General features: G+C 39.7%; 1 protein-coding gene and 1 pseudogene across 6 annotated transcripts in view; one reads left to right on the top strand and one right to left on the bottom strand.

Annotated features, from left to right (window-relative positions):
- GLIS3 (GLIS family zinc finger 3) overlaps positions 1–17,084 on the bottom strand; it is a 598,942-nt gene that overhangs the window by 354,733 nt on the left and 227,125 nt on the right. The gene's annotated exons all lie outside the window — the stretch shown is intronic.
- Positions 3,470–3,838, top strand: LOC112922140 (prefoldin subunit 1 pseudogene; annotated as a pseudogene).

Below are 17,084 nucleotides of genomic sequence, written 5' to 3'. Positions count from 1 at the left end.
CAAACCAGGAGGATTATTCCTCCTATTCTCAACAAGAACAGAAGGGGAGTGGGCAGGAGGATTACACAGTCACTAAGTAGCCAAAGCCTTGTATTGCCAGGGAACAAAAATATAGAACATTTTCAGAGAGACAAAAGGCTGAATGAAAAATTGGTAGAGAGAAGACTAAGAGAGCAATGAAAAGAAAGAAAAAAAAAAGAGGGAACTGCTCCCTGAGGAATTATGATAGAAATTTACTTTTTAAGTGCTGTGTTTTAAATGCTGATAGGACATTCTGAGCATGGCTGACAGGACACACAGGGTAACAGGAGGGCCTGAGACAGACCGGAAAACTCAGACGGGAACAGGAGAAACGGTGAGCATACACGACTCCCTCAGCATCAGGATGAACTCTCGTGTGTAGGGCCAAATTTCCATCAAAACAAACTGGAAAAAAAATTCACCTATGAAGATGTATTTTGCATATACAAACTCACATTCATAATTAGTGAGACCAAATGTGTTAACAAAAGGTCTGCTCTCAGCAGATGCCTGCCACAAACAGGGGCAAGGAGTGGAGTGCAGCACAGTACCCTAGGTACCTTTCTGCAAAGTGCTTCTTAATCCCCCCATGTGCCTATGCCTGCTTGCACAAGCCTCTCGGCCTCCAGGTAAACACATCTTTGTTCTTAATAATCTATGAACACAATATGAAATAAAAAATGGTCAAAATAATGATGCTTCACATCTACATACAGCCCCAATACAGAAATTGCTGGTGCCACCTATTGTTGAAAACACAGAACTGAAGGGCTCCTTGAACACTGGTGACAAGACACAGAAGCTCTACTCTGTTATCGACTCGAGTGTGAAGTTCAAAATCCACCTGCCGGGAGAGCCACTAATAAAGTCCACACTACTCAAAAATAAAACAAACCCATGGTGGACATTAACAACTCCCACATAATGCTTTGTTCAGGACGAGAAGATTTTAGTAATAGTTAACAGTCTTGATGTAAAAAAAAATCATCAGATGGCTTTATATATACTGATAGAGGATGAGCTCCAAAGCAGGCTGTTGTGTGTAAAGACAAGGCTCAGAATGCTGTGCATGTGACATGTGACCATTTAGTTTTACAGAAAGGGAACATAATGTGTGTGCCTGGGTCACCCCAGCACAGGTGCACAGGAGAACAGCAGTCTCTAAGACAGGCCGGAGCGAGTGAGGCAGAGGTGGGGATAAAGACGTGCTTTTACTGAACATGCTTCATGTGGAAATTTCACTTTATCTACAAACTACCTTTTCAAGAGATTTTTAAAAGAACTAAAAATAAGTAAATGATCATTCTGAAAACAACAGTTGATATTAAGTTATTTTATGTAAAGAGGGCATTTCAAGAGATCTAACCCAGGGAAATTACCGTGACCAGTCCTCAGACTTGAGGATCTGAGTGGAAGAGCATGAACTGCTCTCATGACAGCTAAGTTACCATGAGCTTTAAAAGACTTTCTGGAAGAGGAGCTGGAGCTGTCGACAGTACAGCGGCACCTTCGCACCCTGAAAAAGTACCCTGAAGCAGGGATAGTTTCTGGTTCTTTGAATTCATTAAGATGTGAAAATAATAAATTATTTTGCAGTTTTAGTAACATTTGCTTTTGTCGAAGCTTTGATATAAATAAAGTCTATACTACAATACTATTTCTGATTTCAAAGATAAGGGAAACCCTAACAACTCATGAAGCTTTGTCAGCTATTTCAACACATGAGAGCTAAGTGGAAGTTTATACTTGGGTACACATCATATCAAATATCGCATCTCCTGAAAATTGGTTCTGGAGAATAATTTCTGTAAACTTACTTATTTCTTAATACTACTCTCCTTAACTCGAGATAATACCGACATTTACACTGAAGGTGGAGTCTTGAAATTTATTCTGAATATTGCCCAATCAAAGTCATACCAGGAAGAAAGTAAAGCCCTTAATTTCTGAAGCAGTTCTGCCAGAAAAGGTTAGAAGGGACAGGCAAATCACAATACAATAGTACCTGGGCATTCCTGGGAAAACTACTTTAAGATCGGTAGACTGGCAAAGTGAACATGATACAGGTCAGGTCAGCTCAGCCCTGCAGGTCCGAGCTATGAAACATTGTCTCTGATCAAAATACATAGTTTACATTTTGAAATTGAATTTCTAAACAAGAAGATCAGTAAGATATTATCAGATAAATCTCCACTGACTGGAAAAGAAACAAAAAGAAAGAGGATGGGGGGGGGCAGGTAAGACAGTAGGAGAGAGAGAAAGAAGAGGAGAAGAGAAGAGAAGAGAAGAGAAGAGAAGAGAAGAGAAGAGAAGAGAAGAGAAAAAAAGAGAAAAAAAGAAAGAAAAGAAATGAAGAATGGAAGGCAGACTGGGATCAAAGAAATGTAGGACTCCCAAAACAGAAGCAGACAGGGAAGAAAGAACTGGACTTCTGAGAAGTAGGGAGATCCAGCCACCACATGCTAGAGGGAGATGGGGCCCAGCTCACTGTCTGAAGCCCTCCTCAGCCAAGTATTCATGGAGAGAAGTCTTAGGAGAGAAATTGAGTCATACTGTCTGCTTGCTGTATGAATCTGTGATATTTCCCAAACCATCACAGAGCAAGCATAAACACCATATAATACTCAGTTTTGGACAGGGCCTGAAGCACCAAGTGAAGGCAACTGCAAAACCACAAGAGCATTAGTCAAGGAAGGAGAATGAGAGGCAGAAACAATACAAAAGAAAGCAAAAAATCCCTCACATTTGAAAGGAATCCACAAACTAGAATTACAAATATACAAAAAGATCTAATTCTGAGAAAGTCTAATCAACCATCCAACTATGAATTCAACCCAAATGAAAGTTAATTTCATAGAACAGCCAGATAAAGTTTAAAACAAATAGGCTTGGGATGATTAAGATGAATAAAGAAGCAATAACCATGAAAAATACTCAAAAATTTATGGGGAAAAAGAGTAAGAACAGGCCTTTATTTTTTTTATTTATTTATTTTTATTTTATTTTTATGTTTTTATTTATTTATTTATTTATCTATTTATTTATTTATTTATTTGAGAGAGAGCACAAGCAGGGAGGAGCTGAAGAATAGGGAGAAAGAATCTGAAGCAGACTCCACACTGAGCCTGGAGCCTGACACAGGGCTTGATTCCATGACCTGTGAGATCATGACCTGAGCCAAAACCAAGAGTTGGACATTTAACCAACTGAGCCACCCAGGCAACACAGAACAGATAGATATTTTGAAAAACAAAAGTCCTGGATAGTGAGAGCATCCTCACTGATCTAGAAAAATTCAATAAGTTAAGATAAAATCTGTATCTTGACATACCCCAAAAGAACAGTGAATTAGAAGATAATACTAGGAGGTATAATTTTACTTTACCTAGAAGGAAGAACAAGGAGAAAATATATTTTTCTTTAAAATATTGAGATTCGGTGAATCAAGATGGCGACTCCTGTGGATCTGGAGTTGAAGAAGGCCTTCACAGAACTTTAAGCCAGAGTTATTGACACTCAACAGAAGGTGAAACTTGCATACATACACATTGAACAGCTAAACAGAACGAAAAAGCATGCACATCTTACAGATACAGAGATTATGACTTTGGTAGATGAGACTAACATGTATGAAGGTATAGGAAGAATGTTTATTCTTAAGTCCAAGGAGGTAATTCACAGTCAACTGTTAGAAAAACAGAAAATAGCAGAAGAAAAAATTAAAGAACTAGAACAGAAAAAATCCTACCTGGAGCAGAGTGTGAAGGAAGCTGAGGACAACATCTGGGAGATGCTTATGGCATGAAGGGCACAGTAGGAAATATCCAGCTGAAGCTTCCTGCCCTCTCCCATTCCTGGCAAGGGCAGGTGGGGGGCCAATGTGGAGAAACTTCTCTTCTGCCCTGATGGATTTTTTATCCATAACCCTGTGTTTTCTACTTCACCATAATACCCTTTCAGGCCCCAGTTCTGTATTTTTTATCCTGGCTCTGTCTGCCACCCCTGTCCAGAATATTCTTCTTCCCTGGGGGTGAGTCACAAACTCCCAGGAGAGGGAAGATGGGAGCCAGGACAAATAGGGAAGCTCTGCCCAAGCCTATTAACTAGTTATGCTCCTCAGACCAATAAAAGGCATGTGTTCCCCCCCCCCCAAAAAAAGAATAAAATAAAATAAATAAAATAAAATAAAATAAAATAAAATAAAATATTGAGATTCAATTAGGAGATTCATTAGATAGATTAAGAGGCTCTGCTATATGTCTAATAACAACACCAGAAAAAAAAGGAGAGGATCATAAAGATGGAATATTTGGAGAGATTTCCCACAATTTGAGAAAAATTCTTAGAGTGAACACATGAACAGGACAAAAAGATAGATCCACATCTGTGTACCCTGTTATAAAACAGAAAATCTCAGAATAAAGCAAAACTCTTCAAGGAATTAGATAGATAGTTAGCAAGCTTGAAAAGCAAAACTGAGACCAACTATGCTAAAATCTTCAAAATATTGAGTCAAATTGCTGACAACCTAGAATTTTATGCCCAACTAAACTATCATTCAATCAGGCAAAATAAGACATTTTCAGACATTCAAAGATCAAGATTTTACCACTCATAGACACTCACAGGAAGTACTATTAAATAGTGTTTCTAACTCACAGACCATCATGGGAAATTCTATTAAAGTATGTACTGCAAATGAACGTAATGGAAGGCATGGGGCTTAAAACACTGACATCGACAAAGCTGATGAAGGCCTTATAGTTGTTTCTATTAAAGCCCTTCACTCCAGTCTACAAAAGTTAATTTTCCCAAGCAATACTTTTTTCTTTAGTTACCAGAAATCAAGAGAAACATTTCTTTAAATTTTTTAGCTTTTTTAAAAGATTTATATATATTTGTTTTTTAATTCACTATTTTGTATTTCAAAAAAATTGTTTAAAAATGAAACAAAGGAGTCTAACTTTAAGCACTACATTTCCTATGGTTCCTGTCCTCACTCTGCCATGAGCTGTGTGACTGTAAACAATTAGATAACTTCTCTGGATCTCAATGTGTTAACTAAAATAGCAATAATAATCTCTAACTTAGTTTGTTGAAGAGTTAAAATATAAGAAAATTTGTAAACATTACCTAAGGACTAACAACAGGCAGAATACTAAAAAATATAAAACGACAGCTACTATTCATCATTGTCATCATTAATTCTGGAAATAGCCATAATAAAGTTGAAAAAGTTGGAAGAGATAGAAAGGTCATGTAAAATTAGAAGACCATCCATCAATGCTATATTCCTATTCTCTTTTTTCCTTCTACAATTTCCAAATACTAAGTCATGTTTAAACATCTGGCACTGAGATGTTAGTAAATGACAGTTTAAAATTACCCAGGAGGGGATCCCTGGGTGGCTCACCTGTTTGGCGCCTGCCTTTGGCCCAGGGCACGGTCCTGGAGTCCTGGGATCGAGTCCCATGTCGGACTCCCAGCATGGAGCCTGCTTCTCCCTCTGCCTGTGTCTTTGCCCCCCCCCCTCTCTCTCTCATGAATAAATAAATAAATAAATATTTTTTAAAGATATAAATAAATAAATAAATAAATAAATAAATTTTTTTACCCAGGACACCGTGACCATAGAGAGAAGACTGTTAATCCTAATATACCTTAGTGGAAATCAGAATGCAGGCAAAATGTTTCTGGGTTTGGGACAATTTCTTTTCTACTCTAATAATCAAAACTCTGCTCCCAAGACCACCACATGACTGTAATGCCTATATTAATGAAAAGGATGAGCTCTGACGACCAGTTACATCATTTTGACACCAATTATATGAATACATTTGGTGACACCCTTTTTCAAAGAGAGCATTCTCAAATTACCTTCAATCTTTAAGACTGGCAGACGAGATGGATTCTTTGATCCTCTTGGTTAACTACTGCTTCTTTTGTGACAATCTCCAGCCAAACACCCTGAAGTCACAGCTAGCCACCATTATTACAGAAAACTCCGATCTAGGCACTTGCCAGGTCTCTTCCAAAAAGGTTTGTCTTTGTAGTGGGACTGACCCTTCCTGTTCAGGTGCTATCCTAGGTTTGCCAATCTTGAGGAGACCAGAACCTCCAACTCCCTCCAACTTTGACTAAGGGAAGCTCTGCTCAAGGGCAATGAAGCCCACAGGGCTTATGGTATGCTTCAAGGGGCATTTCCAAACACTCACACCCCAAGACTTGGTGTGACTGTTACAGTCCAGGTGTACAAATCCTGTGATGCCCTCAGCCTCCAAGTTCAAAGACCTTTAACTAAAGTGACTCCCTAGACCCTCACATGGGTTTTCCTGCATTATCATTGCTATTATTACTTCACAGACCCCCTGGAGAGAAGTGTGTCTATGGAATGCCTGAGCCTTTGGTAATCCTTTCAATTTCTCACACCTCTAAAGCACTTGCTGCTGGAGATCACTTTGACCAGTGATGAGTTAGACTGCCATTTCTGATAGCTCTATCCTCCCCCCACTCCCCAACCACTAGAGGTAAAAGCAAACACAAGTTTAAAACCCAGGGAGCTCCTTGGTCAACCTTTTCAACCTCATTTATTCAACCTCTCAAAAGCAGAAATTCTGGTACACAAGACATTATACCGTGCAGTTTCAGGAGAGGCAGGATGGTATAGTGGAATAAATATGGTTCAAGAGATATAGTTGTTTGATTGCTGCATACCAACTATGTCACCTACAGTAAGATTTTTAACCTCTCGGGTCTTCGTTTCTTCATTTGTAAATTCAAGATATAAGAAGATGTATCCCAACGCATTGTTGTCAAGTACATGAAAGAGCATATGTAACATGCTTAAGCATAGTACCCAGGATATAGTGAGTGTTATTATTACATTAGCCCATTACTTATATACTCATTCTTAATACTAAGAGGTTAACTGGCTTGCTCAAGGTCATATGACTATAAAGAGACAGTGTCAAAATTAGAATACTGGTATCTCTGACTTTAGACCTTCTGGTCCAAGCTTTTAGGCATTACACTCTGCCTCTCACAACACTGTCTAGAGTTGGAAGGACTGGAAACCATGCCATTCCAGATCCTCCCTGGTGTCAGCCTGGTCTGCCTCAGTGAGGTGTGGAAAGTAGCACCCCACTGAACTTAATAAAGATGTGATGAGGGGGGTCACTGAGTGAGCAGGGCTGGGGAAGTTCTCCTAAAATGTGCATTCAGGGAGAAGCCTCACAGATGTGCCACTGCTTAGGACTCAAATCGAAACTTTTATCAAGCTCTGTATCTAACAACTTGATCTCAGCAATTTAGCCATGCTGGGAGTAAGCTCAGAATGTTTCTTGTAGTGATTCGGTCCTTTTGGTAAGTGCCAAACAGAGCAGAAGAATTCATTCACCCCCAGTCACTCCTACTGGCTCAAGGCTAGCACCCTTTCTAATGGCCAACAGTCGTCCATTCTGTACTCCTTGGAATCAAGGTCCACTGTGAGTGTGAGGGGTGTGTGAATGCGTGTGTGAGTATATGAAAAATGCACTCCATCCCAGGGCACTGAGGTATCCCCAAAGCTGGCACAATCTGTCATCTAAGATGCAAACCAAGATCATTATCGCTTAATCACTTCGCTATACTTAAACATCAATAGTGGCAGGGCTGTGCGCTGGCGAACACTGATTAAAGAGAACCAAAGAAAGGAACAGAGGACTGAGTCAAGCCTTCTCTGCAGAGAGCATCCCGGCATACTGATGAACTTCTTTTTCAGATAGTGCCAATTGACAGAGACAACAATCACCCCTAAAGAGCAAAATAACTGTGTAAAAGAGATTTTGAGTATGGCTCAAGCTGCTTACTGATTAACGCTTTTGCACACAACACTCTGCACAAACCTGCGCCGTCATTGTTCCTAGTAAAACAAACCTTTGTTGACAACTGGAGACAAATGATCCTTGCTGAGCAAGTTCACCGCTCTCACACAGCTTAATAGTTGGAGCGCTGCTCCCTGGCCGCAGCCAGGAAAACTTGACGTGGTTGTCAAAAAAAATAAAAGAAAGAGAGAGAGAGAAAAAAGAAAGAAAGGAGGGGGACAAGCAAAAACCAGAGAAAAAGGAAAACCTTTTGTTTTGAAGGTGAGAAGGAGGCTGAATGATCTCATGTGCTAAACATGTTTGTGGTTTACATCAGCATGTCTCCTTCACTTATTAAAGTTGTGAGTTTTTAAACAGTTCCTGCTCCAACCGAACAATTTATAATATTAAGATTTCCCACTTTTACAAAGTGTTTCCCTTTCCACATGGGTTGGGATGTGACAGACTGAATATTTGTTTTTGTGTTTAAACAGTTTTTTGTTACAGTATTTGCAAATATTGGCTGTAGCAGTGAACTGTAGAAGCATACCTCATTTTAAGAAAACCTGGGTGGAAAAACATCTAAAATTTCAAGCAGAACAGTCTCATTTCCACCACATGATCAAAAAAAAAAAAAAATCACTTCAGGCTTACTTTCAACGACAAGTTTCCCATGCATTTCATTTACTCACAAATATTATTGAGGTGTGAGGCATTTTTAGGCGCAAAAATTCAATTTATTAAAATTTTATTTACTCCTCAGTTTTCGGGCCCTGGTTTAAGGTCTTACATAAGACAGTGCCAACTAAAAGATTAAATCCTTCCATTGGAGGCTATCTAAAGTTCTGAGTGGCAGTTGATTATCTTCCTTTTGTTCATAGCAATTCATTAAAAATATTTTTTCGGACCAGGATTCCCTTGGGAAGTGATTCACCACCACCTCTGGTGAGAATTATTTCCAGTTGCATTAAATCTAGGGAATCTCTCACGCAGTATAACCCCATTAGGCACAAGTGGCCACATCCATGCTTACTGCACCATGTGAAAATCGCGGAAATGTTTTAGAAAGCAATTTGACAATAAGGATAGAGTCAACAAGACATTCATTTCCTTCACACATCCTACTCAAAAACAATTTTAAGGAAGTAGTCCAAACTAAGCGGAAAAGGTGTGTAATGCAAAGAGGTTTGCAGCAGGTTATTTGCACTAGTGAGGATGCCCTTTTGTAATAACCTAAGCATCTAACAACAGGCATAGTGAAGTATAGTCTCCAGGTGGAATATTACACAGCCATAAAAATTATGACAACAGGAAGCATGACTAACCACTCATGGCAACTTTAAATTAACTGACAAAAAATCAGAACATAGCATTAAGTCTATACCATGACTACAGATATTTTTAAAAGTAAGTATGCAAAATAAAACGAAACAAAAATAGTTTCAAGTTAGAGCCAGAAGATAGCTCTATGTCAGACTATTAATGAGCCCTTAAGTAGGGCTGAAAACCTGTAAGTGGGCTCTTTATTGGCCTGGATTAATTATTTAGACCACAAGTACAGTTATTTTAATATAGTACCTTCATTATCAAATTCTATTACTTTTTTTACCCCCAATTTCATAAAGGTAAGTTTTTAAACATGGTTTATCAAGCTCTTGATTTTCACAACTTAATACTCTTGGAAGACATGTCTTTTGGTTTTCATTTTTTTTCCACTGCTTCCCTTGAGATTAAATTAAGATAATTATAAGTGACAGGTTCATTTCTCTCTTCTCCTTTTTGGAAACACTGGATGCATATTTCCTCTTTTCTAGTCCTCTGCTACTCCAGCACTTCATATAGCATGGTGTGGTTTTTAGTAACTCTGCCTTCCTTAGTTAATGGACCAGCCCCACAGATTTCACACTGGCAGGCCAAGTCTCCCACGCACTCTCTTTATTCTACCTTTGACCAGTGACTGCCCAGATCTCCTTTCTCAGAATTTCTACCTTAGAATGCTCTAGAAAAATTTTCCCCAGACATGTCCTGTTGCTATCCTGTCCTGCTTCCGGGGCAGCAAGCACAATGTCAGGGCCAGGCCTTCAGGGCCACGCTTTCTGTGAAAGGAACTGGGACTTCTCAGCCTGTTTGGTGCAAAGCTGGTCCACACAGAGCTTTGTAAGAGGCCACGTGAAAAAATGTGAACCTGAGAAGACCGCAGGACAGGAGTGATCTCTTCACAGGCAATTGGTGTTCATCTCTCCCCTGTTCCCAGCCTCTGCCCAGAGCAGAGCTGGAGCAGAAGGCTACAGAGCTGTTACTTTGCTGGGAATAAGAGTATGCATGGGAATATCCTCCTTTTGCTTTGAGAATGAGAGAGCCTGCTCACATGAAAGGTGTTAATCATCCCCCAACACTGTAACTGGAACTTCCTTTCTGAAACACACCTCCAGGGACGCCTGGGTTGCTTAGTGGTTGAGCCTCTGCCTTTGGCTTAGGGTGTGATCCCAGAGTTCTGGGATTGAGTCCCACATCAGGCTTCATGCTTCTCCCTCTGCCTTCTTGCTGTGTCTCTCATACATACATACATACATACATATCTTTTTATTTTTTTTAATTTTTATTTATTTATGATAGTCACACAGAGAGAGAGAGAGAGGCAGAGACATAGGCAGAGGGAGAAGCAGGCTCCATGCACCGGGAGCCCAACGTGGGATTCGATCCCGGGTCTCCAGGATCGCGCCCTGGGGCAAAGGCAGGCGCTAAACCACTGCGCCACCCAGATACATATCTTTTTAAAAAAATGAAAAACACCTCCATCTACCAGTTTACAATTTAAAAAAAAAAAAAAGTTGAAAAGTGCCAAATCTTCCCCCAGCCTGCAGTGCTAAAAAACCACGGTGGCTACCTAAACTCACAAGGCCTCTGTGAAGCAACCAAAGAAACCTTAACTATTCATTTATGGACAGCAAGTTAAAAGTGCCACCAGTGTTCTCAGTTCCTGACAACAGGAAAACGAACAGTTTTCTCAATGAGGGCTCTAACCCCGAGCCATTCCTTGTGAGTCAGCATCTCCTGTCCACCGTGTCGTGTGCCCACTTGACGTCCTTCTTCCAGAGGTGGCTTTCTTTAATTCCACCCTCAGCACTCGTGCCCCAGAGCATTCCATGAGTCAGGCTTGCCTTGAGGTTCAGAGTCTTGAAATGCCCAGCAGAGAGACACATGGTAAGTACTGTAACTACTGCAGCTGCCGTGGCTGTGAATTCTCTGCCATGAGTAAGCTGGTCCCAAACAAATCATTAGACCGTTGCTCTCTCTGACCACAGAGTCACAGCTTCTTTTCCTCCATGGCTGGGGAAGATGAAGTTCTCATACTTCTGCACTCCCATGAGCAGACCTCACGTATGGGCTCCGTGCCATTACTAGAGACCTGGGAGCCAGCTCTAGTACTTTCATCATTAACGAGAAAATATCTGGGACAACCATCCCAACACATGACAATTGTGGAGACCCTGGCATCCAAGTTGAGAAGCATTACACTCGTGCTATCTGTCCTTAAATTCAGGAGAACAGAAGGTCTGGACTTTGGGAGCTGTGGAGATCTGATAATCATTAGGTTCCATCCTCTCCTTTTCAGAGAGCATTACCAAAAAAATGATCCAAAGGTTTTTTTATTGTTTTTCTATTACCGGTCTCTCTTATTACATTATACCAGGATACTAAATAGGTTTCCATTTGACTATATCAATAGCTGAATAAAAAGTATGGTGAGGCTACGCCTAGGTGCAGTAAAAAAGAGGACCATGGCGTGAGCATTATCCACTGTGATCACTAGATTTTGTGAGTGCCAGCAAAGGGTATCACGCATTTCCTAACTCTGAATCGTTAGAACTTTACCAGAATAAAGTCTGATAGCCCCTGTCTCACCTACCTACATTATATTCTCTAGATTACTCTTTTTAACTTTATCTTTTTTCATGCTAAATCATTTCTGACCTTTTTTGCTCATCCAATTGCAACTGATAAGACTTATAATATGTAAGTGGTAGACATACATATCTTTTTTAGGATTATCTCATCATCTGAAGCATCACTTTTATCCTCTGTTCCTACTGTTTGTCCTCCAGAAAGAAAAAAAATTTTCAAAAAGGAATCATCAGGGCACCCAGCTGGCTCAGTTGGTAGAATGTGCAACCCTTGATCTTGGGGTTCTGAGTTTGAGCCCCATGTTGGTTGTAGAGATAACTTAAAAATAAAATCTTTTTAAAAATAGCAATAATAATAAACAAGATTATAAGATCACAACACTAATAGGGAACTATCTTTTCTTCACACAACCAGAATGCATTAGTCTTATAATCAAAGTAAAGCAAAAATGTTTGAAAAGATTTAAAACACAAGTTGGAATCCTAAAAGGAATAAAACAACTGTCTAAATAACATAGCCCTGGCTTATCAAATTTCACTACGAGAAATATTAAGATAAAAAAAATGACATGGAGGGAACATGAACTTTGGCTACTCTCAAGTGAAGAATGTGTATGTATGTATGTATGTGTGTGTGTGCATGTGTTTCTTAAACTAAATTTTGACTGAAATTAATCTTACCAGGCATTTGTTATCCTTTTCGTTCAAAATACGAATTTCAAATGAATTTCTCCACCACTGGAAAATCCCCTTTTGTAACTGTGGCCTCATCAGGGTGTCCTTGCCTTTTGTGCATCCTCCAGAACCTGACGGTGCATTAAACTCAAGACTGGACGATATGTGGTGGGATAAGCAGGAAAGGCAGAGCTGCTAACAGGTATTCCCAACAAACAAAGGGAAATGAGCTCTAAGCCCAAGACCCAAGGAAAAAGATGGTGTGTCCTGAAGCAATTTGCTGTCATTTTTTTTTACAAGACTTATGTTTTATGTTTTAAAATGCAATGCAATTTTGCACTATACTCATAATACAGCCACAATTGTTTTAATACAAAAATAATATTTCTGCTCTTTTCCTAAGCCTTAGAGTAAAAGTACACCATATTTATCTTGTGGCTTTGGGTCCTTAAGTAATGCAAAGGAACTGACAAGGCTCCCCTAGGGGTCTAAGCAATAGGGGAAAGCCAGTTTGCTGCTCTGGACACATCCCAATCCATCCTGGACCCCTGGAAACAACTTCTAACCTGGTCAGTTTCAGAAATGTGGTGTCTCTTCTAATCCTCCACTGAAACACATGCTGTTTTTTACCATCTCATTCTAGGGCATCTCCAGGAAGAAAAAAAAAAAAATGTGCGCTAGACAATCTATAGAAAATCTGCTCAGGCTAGGCCATTATCCAGGAAATCCTATACCTGTTGCTCAACAAGACTCTTTCTAAAGAACAATTCTTTTTATTTAGAGCTCTATAGGAATCAATCTGCTCCCTTTGAGGTGAAATCAAACACACAGTGGCGTTCCAAAGCCCCATGCTTGACAGAACGTTGATTCCGGTTACTTACAAGGCATGACCAACACATACCATGAAACTGCCTAGCTAATGGCAGTCATCTAAATGGCTTCCTGTATCCAGTGGGATCCAACACTTTGAGATAACATGCTCCCTGTTCTCACAATGGGGCACTCTCTAGACCTGTACCACCCAAAAGGGTAGCCACCAGCCATAGATGCACTGTACAAAATACATATCAATACTGAAGATGAAACACACAAAGTAAGGAAAATATCTCAGTAATTTTTGTACACTGATCATATGTTAAAATAGCATTTTTAGGGATGCCTGGATGGCTCAGTGGTTGAGTATCTGCCTTCGGCTCAGGTTGTGATCCCGGAGTCCTGGGATTGAGTTCTGCATTGGGCTTCCCACAGGGAGCCTGTTTCTCCCTCTGCCTATGTCTCTGCCTCTCTCTGTATCTCTAATAAATAAATAAATAAATAAATAAATAAATCCTTAAAACAGCATTTTAGATATGATGTGTTAAATAAAATGTTATTAAAGTTACTCTCACTTGTTTCTTTTTACTTTTTTTAATGAGCCTATTAAAACATTTTAATTACATATGTAGCTCTTATGTGTGGCTTATGTTGTATTTCTATTAGATGGCACTGCTCTCATTAAGCCACACATACTGAAAAGCCTGCTTTGCATGTAACCAATAAAATTTCAGTGTATTGCAGACAAACTACCATGACTGGCCCTGCAGCCACTTGGCCCAATGTTAGAGACTCCAGCCTTCAGTCGTCAAGACCTTCTGTCTTCAAGGCCTTCCAACTCTACAAGTCCTTTCTTAAAAACAAATAACCCAAAGAAGACCAACACATGAATCCATTTTTAGTAGCAAGCCCACTTAATAATCAGAAGGAGCTTAGCAAACTGATATGAGAGTCAGATCTTGTTCAATCAAGACAGAGTACAAAGCATAGGAAGGAGCAGGAAGTGGCCAGAAAGGATCAGTCAGAAGTGACTGAGGTGAAAGAGCATCAAACAATCAATTTTCCCTTCTGTCAGGTGATCTCAGCAGACAGAACCTTGACCTTCTGACTTCCAGGCTACACCTGAGAGCCTGCCTTTGGCACTTTATCCAATCAAATGTCTCTCAAAAGCTATGTTGTCTGTGGATGTATATGAGTGCATTTGTGTGTTTATATTATATTTACACACTGTGTTTTAGACCCATATTTATGTTCATGTGCGCATTCACACACACACACACAGTACTAACATACATCTACGCATACAGTACCAACACCCTTCATGAATGATTTGAAATTATGGATGAGAAATGTATGCTTTGTAATGTTTCTTTCTACTTCATAAATTTAGAATATAAAATGTACGACATGATGATTCTATCACTTTGGGATAATCCAACCTAGACCCTGGAAGATAGATTTAGTCATCATTTTTAAATGTGTGAAGGGCTATCACAGAGCGCCAGAACATCAGAGTGGATTGCTAAGGGAAATCATAAATGCCTCCCTGGCAGTTCTGTTAAAATAGGGATGATCTGCCTGGGATGCATTAAATGTAGTCCACACTGAAGGTGGGAGACTGAGTAACTGTCTATGTTTCTAACTACCACGATTTTACCTGCATGAGGAAGCAAATCAAAATCCTCACCAAACCCATCTGAGATTTCCTACATGAGGCAGAATTCAGAAGAGGATTTGATCTGATTATCCACTTTTTTATATTATAAGGAAGTGGGCTTCTTTCCTTTGCTGAGAACATCTGGTTGTTTCCTACTTTGTCTCTATCACACACACACACACACACACACACACACACACACGAACTCCTCTTCCTAAATGTCATCCATCTTTCCAGCCCCGACTAGCATCCTGAGCCATCCATCAGACTGTCTGGATCACCTGAGCCCACTTTGGCTCAAAACTGTAGTGGTACAAACTGCCATAGGTTACATTGCAGCTGAGTCTCTCTTAACCAACTCATTGGCACAACTGTTGTCCCCCCTTCCCTCTGTGGGGTACACAGACTGTCCCCCATGGGACAGCAAGTGCTCTGGCTAGGAGGCTACTTTCTAATATGCCATTCTACTTCCATCCCCACCTCATCCAATATGAGTTGGATATTTACCTAGAATCACTATGTTTGTTCTCAAACCCATGTATGACAGACGTGTTTATGACTTGTATGCTGTTATATTTATATAATTTGCTTAAGGATTACATAAAATGAGTAGAAAAAGAAGGCAGGTTGTTATTCTACATGGCTACATTGGAAAGAGAAAAAAAAAATGACGGCTTTCTAAAACCTGAATTAGGTGTGGGGAAAGTATCTGCAAAAGAGTTTAGGTGGGAGCTTGAAAACTCTAAAATGGTTCTACACTCAAGATTGCTTCACAAATGTTTTTAAGTTCTCACTACACATTAAAGAAATCAATAATTTTAAATTATAGAAGAGTTATGCAAGAAAAATGATTGAAGTGGACTCCCAAGAAGAAGACCCTTAATCACAAAAAAGACCTTGGTCCTACATCAAAAGACTGGCAAATAAATATGCATTTAAATCCTTTAAGTTGCTATAATTTGTGGAAGGCAGGTATATATAGCAACTTTAGGATTTCCCACTTGAACCAATTTTTTTAATTGTCTGAACAATTACCAGTCCAGATCACACTGGTTGAGGGGAATTCTACTGCTTGGTAGGTGTGTGACCTCAGACTCCACAAAGACTGTCCTCACCTCTCTTCAAGTACAGATAATTGTGGCCTACAACATTAGCATTCCACACAGTATTAAGTGTTGTACAAAAGTAGGAAGCCACATTTGTTTAAGAAATCAAAAGACCAAAATTCTGGTCTAAATTCACCACTTCCCAGCTTTTGACTGGGAGCAATTTTCAGGTTCTTCATCTATAAAAGAAGAACCATAAAATTAGCCCCAACTTCATAATATATTTACAGGAAGTAAATACAATTTTGTAAAGGCACCTTGAAAAGTACACGGAGCTATATACATGCAAGGATATAACAGTGGATGCTGAGCATTTTTTCCCTAAGTGAATGAATAAACAGATGAATACATAGGGGAAGAAGGGAGGAAATAAAAGAGTAACTCTGTAAGACTCTAAGTGACATGGAGAAAGAGATGTTTTGGAAATTGAGGTAATGTCTAAATGCCATCCAAATGCATTTGTTAGTCTTTCCCCAAATTCATGGTCATTTGCTGTCAAAGTGGTGTAGAAACCGTTCGAAATGTGGTATTGCTTTCCTTGACGTCCTTCAATGACTTACCTCTGCCAACAGTAAACACTGCACTGAAGGACCTTCCTGGTCTAGCCTCCCAGCCTGAACATTTCCATATATACAACACCCCCCCACCAGGGCTGTGCCCCTGCTGTTGTCCAGGCCTGGCAGGGCCTTCTTCCACAAATACATCTCTGGACTGAAAAGCTCAAAAACCCTCTACCTCTTACATTCCTCCAGTTCCTCTGGACTCCCACAGTACTTGATATTTTTATCATAAACCAAATTCTCCTTAGTTTAGTTAAGTGTACCCTGCTTGTTGACTGCTCCTGGGATAGAGACCTCCCTTTTCATCTCTAAGTCACCTCAGAGCACCTGTCCAAGAAAATACTGGAAAAATACTCCCAAGTAGGGTAGGTCTGAATGCATAATTCCAACTATCAAGGTAGTTAGGGCTCACACATTCTGTTCATTTGCATATCTTCTATTCCTTACTCTGGCATTTATTTTTCCTTTTTCCAGTTTGATTAGCAAACTACATGAAGAATAATCAG

The sequence above is a fragment of the Vulpes vulpes genome, chromosome 1 (genome assembly GCF_048418805.1).
Source record: "Vulpes vulpes isolate BD-2025 chromosome 1, VulVul3, whole genome shotgun sequence".
Lineage (NCBI taxonomy): Eukaryota > Metazoa > Chordata > Mammalia > Carnivora > Canidae > Vulpes > Vulpes vulpes.
The sequence above is the reverse complement of the archived record's forward strand: the minus strand, read 5'-3'. Positions and strand labels throughout refer to the sequence as shown.